We start from the raw sequence: 21,049 nt of genomic DNA, 5'->3' as shown, positions 1-21,049 counted from the left end.
AAAATTTCAAAATTAATTTAAAATTATAGTTCTTCCCCTCCTTCAAATCTGGACAAGTTTACATGAAGAGAGTGTGTAACAGATACTTTGTAAACTATTGTCAATTCTTCCTCGTTGAGTTTCTGAAAAAAATTAGAGCTAGAGCTTGCAAATGAAAAATGGTTGGAAGACACCAGGTGGGTGATCACAGACCCATTTCTTCTTTCTGTGGCTGCCTCTTCCATTTATGTAGTTAGTGCCTTATCATCAGTTTTTGCTTGTGGAAGGTAAATTAAAGTGACATATCACTAGCTTTCTCTAGTAAATTACAAAGAAGTGGTGTTACTCCTCCATAGTTCTTTTCATTGTCTCCTGGCCAAATGAAGAAGGCCCACTGGAGAATTCAAAAGCACAGTCACTGAATGGAAAAGGCTGATTTCGTCAATCATAAGAAGGAGGCTGCCCCACTCGTGGGGCATTGCTTCAAACCTCTCACTAACAGTTGTCTTGGCTAGGGTGAAACATATTCTACTCTAACTTATTACTACTTCTACATTTTTTCTGTAATCTTAATTTTTTCTGTAATATTTTCTGTAATCTTAATTTATATCTTGCCTGAATACATAATATCATACCCATCTGGCTCTGCATCACATTTGGGTGATACACTTTTCTCCAAAACACTGAGGGCACAAGCCATCAGATACCATCTTACCATCATTACCTTCATCCCTACCATGGAAGCAGCTTCCCAGCCTGCTTTTGTCTTTAGATTTTCTAAATAGGAGCCAGACACCAGACTAGAAGATCTGTCTTACGCAGGAATCAGATGTCAGTTAGATGAGTGTATACGCTAATATGTGCATGTGTATTTGCTTTATTCTGTCAAATATTTTTGTTAGCAATAACTTAAGATACTCAGTTTTTGATTTTTCATGTTATCTAGCATATTTTACTGAAACTCTTCCTGAAGTTCATTGAATGAATGCATTTAAAATTGTTAAAGTAACTTGTTTTTTTATTACCTGTTTCATGAAGTTCATTGATTGATTTCCCTAGACTTGAGCTGAGACAGGATACCATGATCTGGTTCCCACTTGGTAGATGGGATTCACAGGACATCAACACCTCCCTCAGACTGTATTCATCACTTCTCTATTTACCCTACTAACCTTCTTTGATCCAAGGTCAGGCATTTAAGAATTATATAAAAATTTCTTCACCACATCATTGGAAAGACTATTTTGATCTGGCTCCTCTCAGTGGAATGCTGCTGCTTTTGCATTTTACATCAAATTTTATTTTAAATGTTTGCTAATTTTTATTTATTTGAAAGGCAGAATGCTAGAGAAAGAGAGAAAGGGCAGGATGAGGGAAGGGAGAAGAAATTTTCCACCCAGTTGTTCACTCCCCAAATGCCTACAATAGCCAGGACTAGACCAAGCTGAAGCCACCTAAAACTACATCCAGGTCTCCCATATGGGTGGCAAGATCCCAAGTACTTGAATAATCATTGGCTATCTCCTGGGATGCATTAACAGAAAACTAGTTTAGAAGTGGAGCAGTAGACTAAGCCCCTCCTGTAGCACCAGAATCTCATATGGATGCCGGATTTAGTCCCGGCTATTCCTCTTCTAATCGAGCTCTCTGCTATGGCCTAGGAAAGCAGCGGAAGATGGCTGAAGTGCTTGGGCCCCTGTAGGTGTGTTGGAGACCCAGAAGAAACTCCTAGCTTCAAATCAGCTTATCTCTAGAAGTTGGGGCCATCTGGGTAGTGAACCAGCTGATGGAATACCTCTCTCTGCCTGTAAATGTACCTCTCAAATAAACACACAAAATGTTTAAAAAAAAAATGAGTAGCCAGGACTAGAATCAGCAGTGCAAAATGGGATGCTGGTATCTCAAGCGAAAGCTTAACCCACTATGCCACAATGCCCACCCCAGAAACCATATATTAATATTTTCATGATATATTTATCTTAAAGGCTCAGATCTTTGCTCACTTCAGAGAAATTATCTTACATTAGCCCTTAAATTATTGGTTATATTATATTCACAATGTACTGTCTCCAGAGATTCTAGTATAGAGATATCAAAACTCTCAAAGACATCTACATTTATTATTTTATTTTCCCATTTCTTTTTATTATTCATATGGACTTTTAGATAATTTCTCAAGTTAATTTATTAATCTCTTTGTTAGAAACGTCCGTTATGTTCACTGTGTGTGTTTCTAGTTGATTTAAGCAATTCGGCTTCATACTGAACACTCTGGTACTTCAAGTCCTCCTTTTTCTTGACTACATAATTAATCTCTTTCAATGCCACAACTCCTTAAATCTTAAGAAGAATAAGAATTTCAATTTTCTTGCAATTTGCCCTGGTTTTCTGTTTTAATCCTGTATCTTCGAGGGACATTTGAATTCATTTTTTCTATTGCCAGCCACCTTTTAGCTGATGATTCTTTTCAAAAGTCTGATGGAACATATTTTATTGTCTGATAATCTACCTACTTCCCAAGTAATGTTCTTAATACAGTTTTAAAAATGGAACTAAAGAAAAGTGCCTATTATCTTTTATTTCAATAGAAATTATACATTTAATTTCCCAAACTGCAAAAGTCACACTCATTTTTCACATGCATAAAAAGTTTTTTAAACCCAGTTATGAATAAAGTGATTATTAAAGAGCACTTTCACCAGCCCTGATGAAAATATAACTATAATTATTTAATTGGAAAAATTAGGTAGGCCATGCAAAATTATTCTGGATAAAAGTGCCTCTGAATTTGTCCTCTAGGAAATGCATTCTAAAAGTGCTTTCCCGCAGATTATGTTAGTGAAAAGACAAAACAAAAGGCACCCTCACTGCTAGACTGTTTGTCCTTTCCATAGTCTTGGCCTCTGTGCCTTTAGTTTTGATGTTTCCAAAACTGCGGTAATCTGGCACAGGCAACTTTTGCTAAACCAGGAACAGGACAGATGAAATGGGCTGAGGCCATGGAAGGTCATTTTTCCTGATATCATGCAAAAGGCAAAAATGTTAGTAATGCTGTGTAAAGGATTTAAGATTCTAGATCTCAAACCGAGCTTTCTTATCACTGCCCAAACAAAACCAAAATGAAAGGGCAGGAGAAAATTTGGGTGGATCATGAGTATGTTTATCACCCTGATTGTGGCTAGATTAATAGGTGCATACATACATCCCAACTTACCAACTTAGATACACTAAAGATGCGAAGTTTTTAAAAGTCACAGTTATATAATAAGAATGTTTTTTAAATAAAATAGCGACTTTGTGAAACTTAAAAATGAAGACAAAATAAGAATGGGAAAGAAGAGGGGAGAGGAAGAAAGGTGAGAGTGGGGGCAGGAGGGAGGAGAGGGTGGGAAGAGTTACTATGTTCCTAAATTTTTATATAGAAAATGCATGAAGTCTGTATATCTTAAATAACAGGTTTCTAGGTAAACAACAATAACAACAAGACAGCAGGTGTCTGAAGTGAACACTGAAGGCTCCCTGAGCAACTGAATTCGTCCTCTGAACACACTCCAGGGCAGGGTGTGTTTGACTCAACAGTTAGTATGCAAGAGGGGGAGAAATAACTGAAGCATAGGCGGGGTGTTATTTTGCAGAAGAGGCCAAATATGCATTGATTTTGGAAGAGAAATCCTAAGCCCATAGTAGATGAAACCCAAGGTAAGAAATGACACTTTAAGCAAGCTACACTGAATAAATCAAGCTGTGGCATAGATTCAGAGTTTATTTCTCAAAGTTAAAAAGTATTAATTAGGAAAAAGATAAGCTATTACAATGGAAGCTATAATGGGTTTCCCTTAGTCTTAATTTAGTTGAAAACTGAAAACAGTGGAGAGTACATTTCTAAATGGAATGTCATCAAAAAATTTAAAAGGAGGCAAACAAAAACTCATTTTTAAATTTTATTACCTACTAAACTTCAGGGGTCGAGTAGGATATTAAAAGTAGACAATAGGCTAATCCTCCACCTTGCGGCGCCGGCACACCGGGTTCTAGTCCCGGTTGGGGCGCCGGATTCTGTCCCGGTTGCCCCTCTTCCAGGCCAGCTCTCTGCTATGGCCAGGGAGTGCAGTGGAGGATGGCCCAGGTGCTTGGGCCCTGCACCCCATGGGAGACCAGGAAAAGCACCTGGATCCTGGCTCCTGCCATCGGATCAGCGCGGTGCGCCGGCTGCAGCGGCGGCCATTGGAGGGTGAACCAACGGCAAAGGAAGACCTTTCTCTGTCTGTCTCTCTCTCTCACTGTCCACTCTGCCTGTAAAAAAAAAAAAAAAAAAAAAAAAAGTAGAGTAGAAGGTACTTTTACTTAACATCAAATGTAGTAGGAAGGGATCCAATCCTATACAGAGTCTGAGCTGGGGACAAGGGTTTTGGAAACAGGGAATTCGTTCCTAGCTTGAGTCTGAAATGTGTAAAGGGTCAGGAACTGTCCCCGCTCATCTGTGCTGATGATGGCACATTGCAATGAACACGGGTTTCCAGATTTTACTCAGGGCTTTCTGTGAACCAGATGTACATCATGTGCCCAGAAATGATACTGTCAGATTGTTCTCATCCCTGTATCAGAACTCTACTTGCAGAAGTAAAAAGACCATGATAAAAATAAGCCTGGTAACAACCCAGAAGAAACAATCCAGAACAAAGGAATTCATTTATGCTGAGAGAAGGACAGGCTGTGCGATGAGGGAAAACTAACTTTATCAATGAGGATAGACTATACAGCCGTTCTCAGTAAAGGTCAGTTGTATCCCCAGTTAATATTTGGCAATGCCTACAGTCAGTTTTGGCCACCACAACTTGATGACATTGGAGAGTATGGGAGGTGCTACAGGTATCTAGTGGCTGGAGTTCAGAGGCACAGGGAAAAATCCTGCAGTGTATAGGACAATAGACTTAGCCAAAAAATGTTAGTGTGCAAAGGTTAAATGCCTTAACACACATTTCTCAGTTCTTAGCAGTTTATAACACAGATATTTTTCTGTTTTGTGCTTGGTGTCTACTGAAAGTTGGCTAATGCTTTGTTCCACACGCTCTTCTAGAACATCACCATTCAACAAAGAAATGCAAAAAGAAACATGTTGAACAAGACACTAACTTCTAGTCCTTCTGACAGAAATGACCTATCCTTGTCTATGTTGCGTTGACCAAACGAGTCCCCTCATACCATTCATTACCTATTGCTACCTGAAAAATGACACCAAAAATTTCAGTGCCTTAGTCCAAAGCAGACCTATCATTTGCTAGTTTCCATGGGTCAAACATCGGACATATTATGACTGGCTCGTTTTCCTAAAGATCTTTTAAGAGTTCAAATCAAGGTGGCACTCGGAGCCATAATCATCTAAAGATTTGAACTGGATGAGAACTGCTTTTGAGGCTCACTCAGTGGTCGATGGGAGGATTCATTTCTCTCCAAGCTACTGAACTGAGGCCTCGGTTTCTTGCTGGCTGCTCACTAGAGGTTGCCCTCAGTCCCTTGTCAGTATCTCCTCTCCATCAAACCTAGCACACATGAAAATCAAGAAAAATCAGAAAAATGGAAGCCACAGTCTGATAACTTTGTAATCCAGGTGACATCACACTCCTTTTCTACTCACTTCAAGCAAGTCACTGGGTTCAGTCTGTTGTCGAGGGAGAGGATCATACAAGAGGCTGAATGCCAGAACAGTGCTGAGGGATTGGTGGGCTCCTGGTCAGGAGCTGCCTGCTGCACCTCAACATTCCCGAAATTGACAGGGTGTGACATATAATTCTTCACAACAAAAGGATCCCCACAGAGCAAACAAAATATTCAGTGAAGGTTAATACAGTCTACCTTTCCAAAAAGTCGCCTCTCTCCTGCTTTATTAGGTTCAAACTGAGGAGTGAAATGCTACTTTTAAATCATGGTTTTGAGTTTGTGGTTATTACATGAACTATATACAAGAATTTTAAAAAAAATTATTTGTAATGCAGTTACAGAGAGTGACAGGGAGAGAAGGGGATCTTCCATCTGCTGGTTCCCAAATGGCTTCAATGGCTGAGGCTGTTCCAGGCCAAACACAGGAGCCTGAGCCTCCAGCCAGGGTCTGCCATGTGGGTGTTAGGGGCCTAAATACTTGAGCCACCTCCTGCTGCTTTCCCAGGCACAGCAGAGAGCTGAATCAGGAAGCAGAACAGCAAGAACTTCAACCAGCAGTTGTAGGAGATGCTGGCTTACCCTGCTATAGACAATATCAACCCCAATGTATGGACTTTTGAATTGAGAGATAAAACTGTGCTTCGTTACTCAAAGTGACAAGAGGACACTATATCATGTAAGAGCAATCAGAAGGGTTAGAGAGATTCCTAAAATCTAACTTAATGAAATGATATAAGCTAGATCCACATGTAAAAGAAACAGCGGAAGACAAACATAAAAGTACATCAGTATCCATGAATGGATTTGTTGATTCCTTATTCAGCAACTGTACTGATTATATATTACATTCCAGGATTTTCCTAGGAATATGAACATATAAATGAATATGCAAATTCCTGCCATCATAGAACTTACATTCAAATGGGGTTTAGGGACATAAAAAATTTATTACTCATCATTATTGTTGATGGTGACGATTCCTACCCAGATGAACAAAATAGCAAAAAAATAATTCTGAGACACTGATGGTAAAGAAAGCTCCTCAAAAAAATGAAACTAGGAGCTGTATGAATATCTGAAGGAAGCTCATTCAATGTAATTTTTATACATTCTAAAAGGGAGCTGTTTTAAGCAACATCAACATAAAACACGTGATGGGTCCAGCAAGTATTTAAAAATATCCAAGTAGTTGATTTGGAAACAGTGTATGATACAGTCTTTGTGAACAGTTATATAGATCAAGGACTCTCTTTATCAACCTGCCCTGAACCTGGAACCTGGTGAGCTGGGATTAGGGGTCTCAATCCTTCCTACTGCTGACTCACATAGATGGAAACAAAATGAAGGATAATCTCCTGCATGTATGAGTAGATAAGAGCAGTGGGATAAAATAAGAGTTCCTCTTCTGGTTTCAGTGAGGGTGGTGTGGAAACCAGAAAAGGAACCAGGATACCAGCTGGAGGTTGGTAACCCAACTGGGTTTCCTCGGAGCCATTGCCTAAGACAGTAGGTGTGTATACTTCTCTCCAAGTATGTTAAAGAGGAGTACCATTACACGAGAGCTTTCGTTGAGCTCAGCTTATCCTAAGCATAGTACTTTGCACAGGAAGCTTCCCCAGGAGCAATGATGGGTTCATGGCATATTGCTTTGCCCCTGCTCACCACTCTAATATTATTACATGTGAACTTTTTAGGACATCATTAATTGAATGACATCCATCATGGATTGTCCCAATTTGAACAGGAATTTCTTGTAAATTACCTGTGCTGACTTGACAGGAATTTAAGAAATGAGAAGATTCTCACTCCTTCAGAAACCATAGTGCATTTTCCAGAACATTTTATAACATTCTATGAAAAAATATGGATGTAAAACATATGCGACATATCTTCATCTCTGTCTGTGAAAATTATGGTTGTATATTTAAAGTTGCACGCCAAATGAGTGGACATTTAATCTAGTGATTAAGCTAATGTATAAGATGTCTGTGTCCCATATAAGAGTGCTTAGATCCAGTACCCATCACTTTTGACTTCAGTTTCCTGCTAATGTAGAACCTAGTAGGAAGTGGTGATGGTTCAAGTACTTGGGTCCCTGCCACCCATGTGTGAGGTCTGAATTGAGTTCATGACTTTAAGCTTTGACTTCAGACTAGCCTTGGTCTTTGCAGGCACTTAGGGAATAAACCAGTGGATAGGAGTGTTGTCTTATTTGTTCCATTCCAGTGATTAAAAATTAATTTCAAAAATTAGAAAACAGGTGTTTTTAAATTAGTTTATTGGAATAGTAGTTATAGTTACAGAGAAATCACTTTGCTCTCCAATAGTTGCAACAGCCAGGGATTGGCCAAGCCAGGAGCTGGAATGCAATCTTGGTATCCCATGTAGGTGACAGGCCCAAGCACTTAAACCACTTTCCACTACTTTCCCTGGTTCATTAGCAAGGAGCTGGATCAGAAGTGGAACAGCTAGGACTTGAATCACACAGCAGCTTAACCCCACCATATTACAATGCCAGTCCCCAAAACAATTATTATTTTTGTGAAATGGGATCATAGGCTTATTTTTCCTAACCTATTTGTACATTTAACTCTTCCTCCTATGGTCGAGGGACACTTTTATACTAAGAAAACAAATAACATTTCTTTTAATTTAAACATATAATAGAATCACAGCATGTACTTTATCTGGAGATTTTGCATCTAAGAGAGGAACTATCTTAAACCAAGGTTATACCAGGAAATCGGCAACTTTTGAAGACTCATTTTTAAGTGTTGCCACTCATGCCTAGCAAAAATGTTTCTACCTAGTAAATTACATATTATGCATACCTATAATAAAAATGTATTTGAGGGCAATTATAAGAAACAATTTCTATATACTCTAAGTTTACAGATTGCTTTGACGTCTCTTTATTTGCTCATGCTGATGACAATATTAAAATAAAGCCAGGTTTTATTAACCCTGCTTATAGGATTAAAAGAGGCACAGAGCATTCCCGTGACGTGTACTGAAAACATCAGAGCCACCCCTCTGACTGCCAAACAGTTACTTTGTCTGCTAGACAACCTTGACTTTTATGCCTTGGTAGGATGGACACATCATTAAAGGAGACCAAATTTCTCCCCAGTAATTCAAGTGAGTCTCATTACTCACTACAGGGGACATCTCACCTTTATTTCTGCCCCAGGGATCTTTTTTCAGATATTTAAATGTAATTTTCATGAGAAAAGTTTCATGTACAATCTCTCTCCCTAAAACATATATCAATAATTTTTCCATCCTGTACATTTCATAAACTATCTCCTAGAGGAAAAAAGATAAACTTGAAAAATCTGAAATTTTTGGTGACCATGTTAAAAGTAGAGAGTGGAATCATTTTTAGCCATGGGCTTAGTCATGTTTAAAGATGGATTAACATGTTACTGTTTTTAAAATTTGGAGACTTAGCCAGTTTCCACTTTAATAACATTTCATTTCATGATGAATAGAAGTTCAGTAAGGGGCCAAAACAATTATAAGGTAAAGGATTTTGAATATTATATTTACATACATCATAAGTGGGTAGGGTAAATGGTCTCCTGAGAAGAATTTCATCAATTCCTTCCTTCCTATGTGCACATAAGAAGCAGGGATTAATTTCCCCCAGCCTTGAATTAAGGATCACTCGAGTAATCCTTAATCATTCTACATTCAGTCCATCATTCTACAAGTTGCTTGGTCAGTAGCAGTTAACATTCCAGATCTAATGAGACTGGCTCATAAGAAGCCTTGCAGCATCCTCTGGGGCCCATTACAGAACTTATTTGAAACATTTCATCTGGGCATCCAGAAAATAAGCTGGTTGATACTCTAGCAACCCAGACAGTCCATGTCCATGTGTTCTGGCAGTCAATTCTAGCTAAGCTCTCAGTTTTCAGCAAGGATCACGTGAGTCAGGTATATGGGATATTCAACCCCTTACAGCCTCAGATCACTGCAGCCCTAGCTACCAACTCACTGCAATTGCATGGTTGGACTCCAAAGAACGACTCAACTAAACTCATTTAATCTGGGAGACCATGAGAGAGAGTAAATGGTTGCTTTAAGCCACCACATTTTCTCAGTAGTTATTTGTGTAGTGCTACATAATTGAAAGAAAGTGTCATGAATATTAAGTAAATAAAAATTCAAAAACTAAAGCATCTCATAAAAAATACACTTGAGCTCAGGTGCTAACATTGAGCATTTAATGACTTGGGATTAGCAACATAATCTCTGGTCCTATTTCTTCATATTTAAAGAGAAAGGTTCAATGTGTTAAAAAGATGGTTCAAGGGAAGTGTGTTCCTCTGACAAGCAGAAATCTACTTATTCTGTTGCAAAGGTCAATATTTGTCATTGACTCGGGGTGAAGACTATAGAATAGATGTTCAGCTAATTTTTGAGTACAGAAATTATCAGGATCCAGCTGAGATAGACAATGAGTATGAGTGGCCCACATCAACCTGTTTAACTGAATACCTAACAAGGTTATTGGGCTGCTAGAATGGAGCATGTGATAGGCGTTGTTCAGGCATAACGTTTAGCTCCTTTAGAACCTTGAATTGTACCATACATTTGTTTAATTCCTTATGATCTTTCCACAGAGCCCCTTGCGATGAAAAGTGCTCTGATAGTATTTTTAATCCTTAAAGGTCTTCCTTTGACTCTGTTCTTACGTTACTAGTTCCATCAGTTTCTTGTACCTCCTCAAGAAAACTCTCCTTAATTTTCTGCTGTCAGATTTCAGTCTAAATTCCCTATTTCAATTTTAGTGCTTAATTGTTTACATCTCCATCATTCTACAAAGTTACATGTCCCAAGTTATCCATTACATTTTAGTTGCTAGATATATTTAAGCCTCCCTCTGTCCTCATCACCCACTTCATTTCCATCACCCTATAACCAGGCTGACAACTTCTTTGTTCTTTATGGACTGCTGTGGTGCTTTAGGGTCTCTTTGTAATGTTCTAACTGCTTCTACTCTACTCTCTACTGTGTCTGCTATTGCTTCCCTAAAAGTGATCATGTTTTTATAATCCCCTTGCCTTCTTTTTCTCAAAGTAATCTCTGTTCTTTTATTCCCTTCCATGATTTCCTCTGAGGAAGATAAATTTACAGATATCTTGCCCTGTTTTAGATCTTTAGGCAAAGAATATGGTCTAAAGGTATGTTTTAATCCCAAGGGTGGGAACCCCTATTAGATTGTGTTAAGATTGTACGAAGGTTAAGAGCTTGAAAGATGCATAAATCACTTTTTATTCCCAACATCCTTTTCCCCCATGATTCCATGGAGGAAGATACATTTATATAAAAAGAATAGTAAATAAGAAACAAGGCATTATTCATTTATTATGATCTAAGCTTACACCCACAGAAAATGCAGGACTTTCTGGTAGAGCTCAACTCTAAGATCTAGGAAAACGCTAAATTTTAACCTGAATCAACATCATCTTTAAAAGTTTGTTGTTTACAGAAGAGAAAGAGTATGAGGACCACATCTACTCCAAGGAGGCAGGTCCTCACTGAGTTTGCTCATTCTATTGCATGAATGCAAAGAAGTGCCAGAGAACTAGAGGAAGAATTGAAAACAGAGTGAGCCATGTCTATGTTTATTGCCTTCTGGTGTACTTTAACCCAATGTGTAGGTAACTGTACCAAATTAATTATGGAATTTGACTCAATTATATCAAGATTCTCTTTACCCAGAAGTGTGGCTATGTGGAGACTGGGCATAGTCAAAAGATCAAGATCATTCCTTGTCTTCTGGCCCTGATTGTCTCCACAGACAATACTCATGCCTGCCCATCTCGTTGTGACTGTAGTTTGCAGATTGTACATTAATTCCTGCTCTATACTTGTTGTTTGCTTGCTTAATATTCTAGGACTAACGCCCAGATCATTCATCTGGTGGCCTACTTCTTGCCAATTCCATCAATAAAATATACTAGATCTTCTCTCCAGCATTTACAACTACACTGTGGAGACATGTTTTGATATATTCAGATTTTGATATTGCTCTAGCTGTCTATATATAGTACATATACAACCTGGAAATTGCTGCTGTCTATGTCTCCTGTTGAATCAGAGTTCAAGTTTGTATGAAAACATCAAAATTTGGTGTATTCTTTGAACTTGTGCTTTAAAATACCTGATTGTCCTTGCTGTGTCTGGGATATATTTTTGGTTTGCTGCAGGGTGTGGGCTCTGGTAGTCCTCTGTAGCCATCTGTCATTGGATGTCTCATATCCAACCCTGGATCTTTAATAATAAACTCAGTGTAACTCAATAGAGCCATAAGGAAACTCAGAAAACAAGTTTCTATTTTAAATTGCATCAATATGCTATATATTTAACATTTTGAAATTTGAATCAATGTTTCGCTCCCGGTAGCAATAATTCCTACTGAAACGTCCTGACCATCTACTATTCATACAGCTAAATGATGAAGGATCTTTTTATTTTGTGAGAGAGTTAATAGAACAGGAATAAAAGAAAATAATGCAGTTGATTATTAAAGTTTTCTATATGCAAATATAAATAATACCTTTTGAAAAGACATTTATTCTCTGTTTATATGCAGGTTCAGAACCAGATGATCTGTATTGGGGCCTGAGAAGTTACCTTAATTTTCTATTGTTTTTATTACCTGAGAGGGAGGGAGGGAGAGAAGGAGATGGATCCATGCAGCCACTGGCTTACTCTACAAATGCCTTCAACAGGTTGGGGTTGGCCAGGACAAATCTAGGAGGAACTCAGTCCAGTTTCCTCAAATAAGTAGCAAGAACTCAAGTAGTGGATCAATCACCTTCTGCCTCACAAGGCAGAATGATTCCACCAACTGCCTGCCTTGACATATTTGTTCAAAGGCTTTTATGCTTATGTTGGTCCTGAGCAACTATATGGCCCCTGAGGGAAGAAGAAAATGACAGGAGAATCAGGTGGATTAGGGAATATTGCAAGAGCAGGAGTCTGGGACATAATTCCTAGCAGGCAGGAAAATGTGACTGCTGTGTTACCTATACAGGATGACAAGATTGTCACAGTAGAAAAAGAAAGATGTGATGTCATGAAGCTGCACATTATTTAAAACCTCAAATAATTATTATGAAAGAGAAAACTTCACACCAAAGTACAGAAATGGTTGAGAAACTCCAATATTACAGAGGAAGGCATGTGAGAATAACCTTGATTCCATTATCTCATTTTTTTCAATAATGGTTGTTTATCTACCTACTCTGCACAGTTCTGAATTCTGTTTCTTACAAGTTCATTGCTTTATTCTTTATTGTAATTAGTGTGTTATTTATAATGCTGTTTGATAATACGGTAAGTCCAAGATAAAATGTATACAGAAAGGGGCTCAATTTGGCCGTCTGGGCATTTAAAGAATCACTCTTATGTCTGCCACTCCAGGTCTCATAGGAGCTGAATCCTTCAGTTATTAGCAATTTTTGAAGAATGTGTATAGTTTTTGTTGGGAAAACATCATCAAAACAAGCATATTTAGATTTAAATAACCATACTCAAAAGAATTCAAGAGTAAGAAACAAACTATTTGTTAAACATAAAGGAAATTATTACTGATAATTGGGTTCTTGAGAACACCATGAGGAGTTGGAGGATTGATGAAAGCTTCCCAGAGCAGTAACACTAAACAGGGCCTCCAGGAAAGTTATAACTTCTGCTTCCTTTGATATCATCTGGACCTACCACTAGAATTTCTAAGTTCAAGATCATACCAGAGATTGGTAAGTTGCTACTACTAGTACATAATTGCCTTTCTAACTCCACAGAGCTGGTACCTAGATACTGGAAAGCTGTACAAACAGTTCTCCATAACCATGATTTTAAACAATAAAAGAGAAATCACTAATAACATAGCTGTATTTGTTTTTTCATTTTTGAACATCAGATTCAAATATATCTATGTGGCGAAACAAATTATAGACTAGGGATGCTGGTTGTAAGAATATTTTGGAAATATAGACATCACGTCTCCTGCCACTGTGGTACCAGAAGAAAACCAGAAAGAGGCAGAAACACAAAAATCACCTTCCATATGTGGTATATGTGTTTGCATAATAGGTATGAATTTTATAATCATAGTAGTTACTTTAACTGAATCAAAATCATAGTACTAATATTTTCTGCTAAAATGTTAATGACATCTCACATAAAATATATAATATATATTTATAATGTTTGCAGTTTTTATACTTAGGCATAATCATAAATAGATTTTCTAACTGGCATAAACATGTTTATCTTTTTTAAAAGATTTATTTATTTGAAAGATTTAAAGAGAGGACGGTAGAGAGAGAGAGAGAGAGAGAGAGAAAGACCTTGCATTTGCTGGTTCAGTCCCCAAAAGCCACAATGGCTGTGGCTGGGCCCATCCGAAACCATTAACTTCTGGATCTCCCACGTGTGTACAGGGACCCAATGACTTGGGTCATCTTCCACTGCTTGTGCAGGCTCATTATTAGGGAACTGAATCAGAAGTGAAACAGCCAGGACCCCAATGGGTGCATATATGGGATGCCAGTGCTGTAGGCAGTGGCTTAACACACTGTGTCACAGAGCTGACCCCTAACTGTAGTTTTGAAATGTGTAATTAAGTTATAAATTTATGCCTAGTTTTGTTGAAATATTCCTATATTTACTCAGAATATTGATCCATAGAAGAGAACTATATACTCACTGTATTTGTCAATTGATATCTCAGATTTATAAGAAATAATAATTTGGAATATTTCATATCAAGACAATGAAACTTACAAAAAAAATCAAATACTAAAATATCTGATTATATATTAAAATGTTATAACCTTTAAGCAATATAAAACAATACTCAGTGTGTACAAAAATGATTGCAATACTTGAAGCTATCATAAGATCTCTAATTTGGGGGCTGGGGCTGTGGTGCAGCAGGTTAATGCCCTGGCCTGAAGCACCGGCATCCCATATGGGCACCAGTTTGAGACCTGGCTGCTCCACTTCCAGTCCAGCTCTCTGCTATGGCCTGGGAAAGTAGTAGAAGATGGCCAAAGTCCTTGGGCTCCTGCACCCATGTTGGGGACCAGGAAGAAGCTCCTGGCTCCTGGCTTCAGATCGGCGCAGCTCCGACCGTTGCGGACAATTGGGAATGAATCGTCAGATGGAAGACCTCTCTCTCTCTTTGCCTCTCCTCTCTCTGCCTCTTCTCTCTCTGTGTAACTCTGACTTGCAAATAAATAAATAAATAAATCTTTTTAAAAATCTGTAATTTCAATTTAAGAGAAGAAGAGTTAGAGATTTAAACTTTCATCATGTGAATGCTGAATCTTAAAAAAATTAGAGCAAACGACAAATATAAAAATATTAATTATTTGCAAACTTTTTCCTATAATTAAAGAAAGTAACACTTCCTAACTAATTGTATGACTCAGGGCTGTCACTGTGGCATAGAAGGTTAAGCCTCTGTGTACAGCAGCAACATCCCACATGGGCACTGGTTCAAGTCCCGTCTGTTCCACTTCTAATCCAGCTCCCTGCTAATGCACCTACCCAAAGCCAGTAGCCAGGAGCTTCTTCCAAGTCTTCCACAAGAGTGGCAGGGGCCCAAACCCTGGGCCATCTTCCTCTGCTTTTACTAGACACATTAACAGAAAGCTAAATTGGAAGTGGAGTAACTGTGACAGGAACTGGCACCCATAGGATATGCTGGCATCATAGGCAGCAGCTTTACCCAGTATACCACAATGCAAGCCCCTTAACATAAGTTTTAACCAAGACAATTAGGTAAGAAAAAGAAATAAAATCCATTCAATTATCTCTCTTTGCTGGGATGAGATTTGGCATTTGGTAAATCCTAAGAAATCCACCAAAAAAATTAAATTAGTTAACAATGTTTCAGAATATAAAATCAAGATACAAAAATAAGTTGTATTTCTATACATTAACATTCTGAAAGAGAAATTTAAAAAATCAGTTTACAATACAATCTAAATGAAGATTTTGGAATTAATTTAACAAAATTAGTGCAATATTTGCATTCTGAAAGCTACAATATAATGTAGAAATAAGCTAGATGACAACAAGGTAAAGATAGCCTACACCTATGGAATGGAATATTTCCTAAATTGTGGCCTGCAGATTCAATGCTGTTCCTTTAAAATAATCCCAGCTTTTTCTTAAAAATTTGGCAAGCTGTTCCAAAAATTTATAAGGAAATTCAAATGGTCCAGAGTAGCCTAAGCTATCTTTAAAAATAAGTTCAAAAGTGGAAGAATCTTACTTCCAATTTTAATGCTGAATGCAAAAGTACAGGAATAAAGGTAGTGTGTTAATGGTATGTGTTTAGATAAATTATGGATTAGGATTGTGATTCCATAAATCCTCATATTATCAATTGATTTTATACAAAGGTACCAAGATAATTCAATGGATTGTTTATCAACAAAGGTTGGTATGATCATTGTGCCCATTAGCCAAGAAATAATTTGTCCTCAGTTTCACAATAAAAAAGGAGTAAATTATAGGTATATACACAGTAGCTATAAAGCTATGAGATTCTAAGAAGAAAACACAGGTATAATTTTTGGTGACCTTAGATTAGATGATGCTCTTTTAAATACAGCGTCAAAAGCATACCTGACAAGCAAAAAATTTGATTTTGCCAAAATTTAAAATTTGATGCTACAAATGATATAAAAGGAAAAGCATACAGAATGGGAAAACATATTTACAAATCTTGCATCTGAAATGAGACTTATATCCAGAATATGTAGAACATTCACAAATCAATAAAAATGCAAATAATGGAATGTTTAAATGGATAAAGGATTTAGATGGACATATCTCCAAAGAAAATACACAAGTGCTGTTTAGGACATCTGCCCTTACAGCATGCGGATCCCAGTGGAAATCCCAGTGAGATCCCAGTGGAAAGAACGGGTCATCAAAGAAGGAGGTACCTTTCTCTGAAGGGAGGAGAGAACTTCCACTTTGACCATGGCCTTGTCTAAATATGACCAGAGTCAGTGAACTCAGGGGGCTTCCATAGCCTTGGCAGCTCATGACAAGAGCCTAGGGTGATTACTGATGCCATAAACACGAGTGTCAATTTGTTAAGTCAACAACAGGAGTCACTGTGCACTTACTCCTCATGTAGGATCTTTGTCCTTAGTGTGCTGTACATTGAGATTTAATGCTATAACTAGTACTCAAACAATATTTTTCACTTTATGTTTCTGTGTGGGAGCAAACTGTTGAAATCTTTACTTAATGTATGCTAAACTGATCTTCTGTATATAAAGAGAATTGAAAATGAATCTAGATGTGAATGGAAGGGGAGAGGGAGTGGGAAAGGGGAGGGTTGCAGGTGGGAGGGACGTTATGGGGGGGAATCCATTATAATCCATAACCTGTACTTTGGAAATTTATGTTCATTAAATAAAAGTTTAAAAAAAAAAGAAAATACTCAAGTGGCCAATAAGCACATGAAAAGACATTTAACATCACCATCCATTAGGTAAATACAAATCAAAACCACAAGGAGATACTGAATAATACTAAAATGGCTATAATCAAAAGGAAGAATACCATCATTGGCCAGGATGTGGAAAAACTGAAATCTGATGGGAATGTGAAATGGTGAAGTCACTTCCAAAAGATGTTTGTTGCTTCCTTAAAATGATGGAGTTACTCCGTGACTCAGCAATTCTGCACCTATGTGCATACCCAAGAGGACGTTAAGCACATTCATAGGAAATTCTGAACATGAATGTTAATAGCAGCATTATTCGTAATTTCCAAAATTATAAGCCCAAAAACCTATTAATCGATGAACAAGGGGGCTGATGCTGTGATGTAGGTAAAGCCACCACCAGTAGTGCCGGCATCCCATATGGGTGCCGGTTCAAGTCCTGGCTGCTCCACTTCCAATCCAGCTATCTGCAATGGCCTGGGAAAGCAGTAGAAGATGGCCTAAGTGCTTGGGTCCCTGAACCCAAATGGGACACCCGGAGGAAGCTTCTGGCTTCAGACTGGCCAAATTCCAGCCATTGCAGCCATTTGGGGAGTAAATCAGCTGATCAAAGACTTTTCTATCTGCTTCTACCTCTCACTCTGCCTTTCTAATAAATAAATGAATAAGTCTTTTAAAATAATTGATGAACTGATAGGTAAAATATTGTGTGTATGTGTGTATATATAAAGAGGATTATTTAAACATATAGAAGAATGAAGTACTGATAATTGCACAATGTAGATGAATCTCATAAATATTCTAAGTGAAGGCAATTACAAAAGACCGTATATTATATTGAATGTTTATAGAATGTCAGAATAGACAAACTGGACTAGCAGTTTTCTAGGGCTGAGAGGATGAGAATGAACAGAAGTTTGAAGGAGGAAGGAATGTGTAGGATAAGGAGCTATTGCCATTAGATACAGTTGTCTTTGTGACAATGAAAGTGTTCAAAAGTTGTGCAGTGGTGATGTTTGCACAACTCTGTGTGTAAACGAAAAATAATTGAATTGTTGTATATTGATGACTTAACCTGCTGTGCCACAGCACTGGCCCCGTGATAGTTTATGTGTTAAATAACGGATTTTCAAAGAATGGATGCTACAGAGGTGTAATTGTTTTCTTCAGAATTGGAAAGATGAAAACTGAGAAGTGTAAACTCAATATAAGAGTTTTTTGGGCTACTGCTGTGGTGTAGTGGGTAATGCCAACATCCATAGCGTACCAATTCATGCCCAAGAAGCTCCACATCTGATTCAGTTCTTAGCTAATGGCCTAGGAAAGCAGTGGAGGATGTCCCAAATACATGGGCCCCTGCACCCAACTTGAGAGATCTGGATGAAGCTCCTGGCTTTGTTCTGGCCCAGCCCTGGCCATTGTAGCCATCTTAGCAGCTAACCAGTGGATAGAAGACTTCTGTCTCTCCCTCACCCCTGTGTAACCCTTTTAAATAAATATTTAAGGAAAGACATAAGTATATGCATACATAAGTATATGCTTTGGGCAGTTTTTTTCTTTTGTATAACTATTTTTCGTTTTTGTTTATTCTGTAGCAATATTACTTTTTTTGTGGAACAATATTTTTTGTATTAATATATTAGTATTCAGTTTTGCACCTATTAAGTGTCATTCTCAAAATTTTGAATATTCATTACTTCTCTTTTCTTGATTAGTTATAATGTGAATATTTATTTATATATATTCCTAAACATTTATTTTTGATGTACCTATATGTGTAAGAATATAATTTAATTCAAATTCTACATGTTTTTAAAGGAAAATTATTAAATGTTAGTCTCCTGAGTTTAACAGCAACAAAAGAAATAAGTAAAACTAAGAATTACTGAACTTCAGAAAGCTATCAGAAATAGCTCCTTAAGAAAAAAAATCCCCTAAGACATATTTGGAAAACTAGTGGCTTTGGGACCAATGCACCAGATACTTTTTGTTTGTTTGTTTGTTTTTGGAGGCTTGCCTAGTGTAGGCATACACAGTATTTTAAGTTTGAATTAGCTGTCAGAATTATAAAAAATGAGATTTCTCATAAAATTCTAGAGTTCCAGAGGATCTTTGGCAATACAAACCCATTGTGTTGCATGCAAGGAGCTGGCAGGAGCTAAGGAACAACAGTTTCTCTGAATGGGGCTCTATTCTGCCTTTCAGGCTGCCCTAATGTGTCTCTGTTTCCCCAGTGTGGTGGCAGAATATCATTTCCTAGTAGCCATTTATCATTTACACACTTCTGACTTTATTAGTATAATTACTAAACTTCTGATCTTGTGTCCTTAGCTCCTGGCTTATTATATTTCTCTATTAACTTCCAGTGATAACCACCTACGTATTGTTAGCATTTGTTCTTGTTGCTACCATCTTCTGCATCTCCTGTTATCCACAGTAACCAAATGTGGCCAGTGTTTGGCTTAGCAATTAAGCCCTTGTTTGAGACACCCTCATTATCACAATGGAGTAACTCAGGTCGAATTCCAATTCCACTCCCAATTACAGCTCCATGCAAATGTACACCGTGAGAGGCAACATATGATGGCGAAAGTCGTTGGGTCCCTGCCACCCATGTGGGAGACCTGAATTGAGTTTCCGATTCCTGGATTTTTCAAGCCCAGCCCCAGCTGTTGTGGGCATTTGGGAAATGAAACAGTACATGGGAGCTGTCTTTTTTTTCTCTTTCTTTCTCTCTAAAAAATACATGTTTAAAAGACATGATTATTAGTTCTCTGTACAGCATAATGTTACAACAAATGATTTCAAACATTTGTTATTGCCTTTGAAATGGATCCCTTTCAGTGTCATCCTAGGCATACCCATGGCTACTGCTTGTTTTCTTGCTAAAGTGGAATTCGTGTATTTCCAAGAGCCCATAAGCTAATTAAGGCTACTAAAGTATTTGAAATACCTTTTAGACTGCCTATCACCCTTCTCACTTGTCTTTGCAAAGTATTGTTTACCTTTTCATCATCTCAGGGAATATCTATTCCAGGAATTATACTTATATCAGCATTTGCATGTCACCTGATTCTTAATCTTATATGTCCTTTTCAGGTTAAGTTTGAATACAAGTAACAGAAAGCTTGCTCTAAATTTAGAAAATAAAGAAATTGGCTCATACATTCCATGGTGGACCACTTGCATTTATAGACGCAGTTCTTTTGTTGTTGACTTTAGTTTTCTTAGACACATAGATGGACCCAGTCATGCTATTAGGAACAGGGAAGGAGAGACTGACAAATAATAAACAGTGAGCAATATTCACCACGACTGAACATTTTAACCAGCAGTGTACACATATATCTTTTCTTCAACATGTAAATACCATGTTGTCTTGAACAAGAATATCAAGTATCTCATGATTTGAAAAAGAAATGAAATACTTGATTAACCAAATTGACATTACCTAGATTCATTTGTAGGATGAGTCTCTGTCCATTTTCCTCCATGGTCAAATTTAAGATGGACATTGGAGAGTATGTCCTTTCTAGCGGTAGTGTCATATTTGCCGTCCATTCTGGTGTATGTAAATGTGAGAACCTGGAGATTTCCTTGATTTTTGAGTTTGGAAGCATCAGAACCATAGTAATTAATCTGGTGAAAGCCTGATTTTGATAATTTTGTTTTTGCATCAAGCATTGGTACAATGCTGATTCCCTTGGGCCTTGAATAATATCTTTGTCTTCTATTTAGAGCAGTTAAAAAAAAAACACTTTAGGTTAAAGGGCTCTAAAACTTACATAATTATCCTAGATTGAGTCTCATCTGTACATTCTCAATGGCATGATTAACAACTTCATCATTTGAGAATATTTGGTAAAAATTGCTTTACATATGTGTGTGTGTGTGTGTGTGTGTATTAGCTCCTTCAGAAAA

The sequence above is a fragment of the Oryctolagus cuniculus genome, chromosome 2, assembly GCF_964237555.1.
Source record: "Oryctolagus cuniculus chromosome 2, mOryCun1.1, whole genome shotgun sequence".
Lineage (NCBI taxonomy): Eukaryota > Metazoa > Chordata > Mammalia > Lagomorpha > Leporidae > Oryctolagus > Oryctolagus cuniculus.
This window is presented reverse-complemented; position numbering follows the sequence as displayed.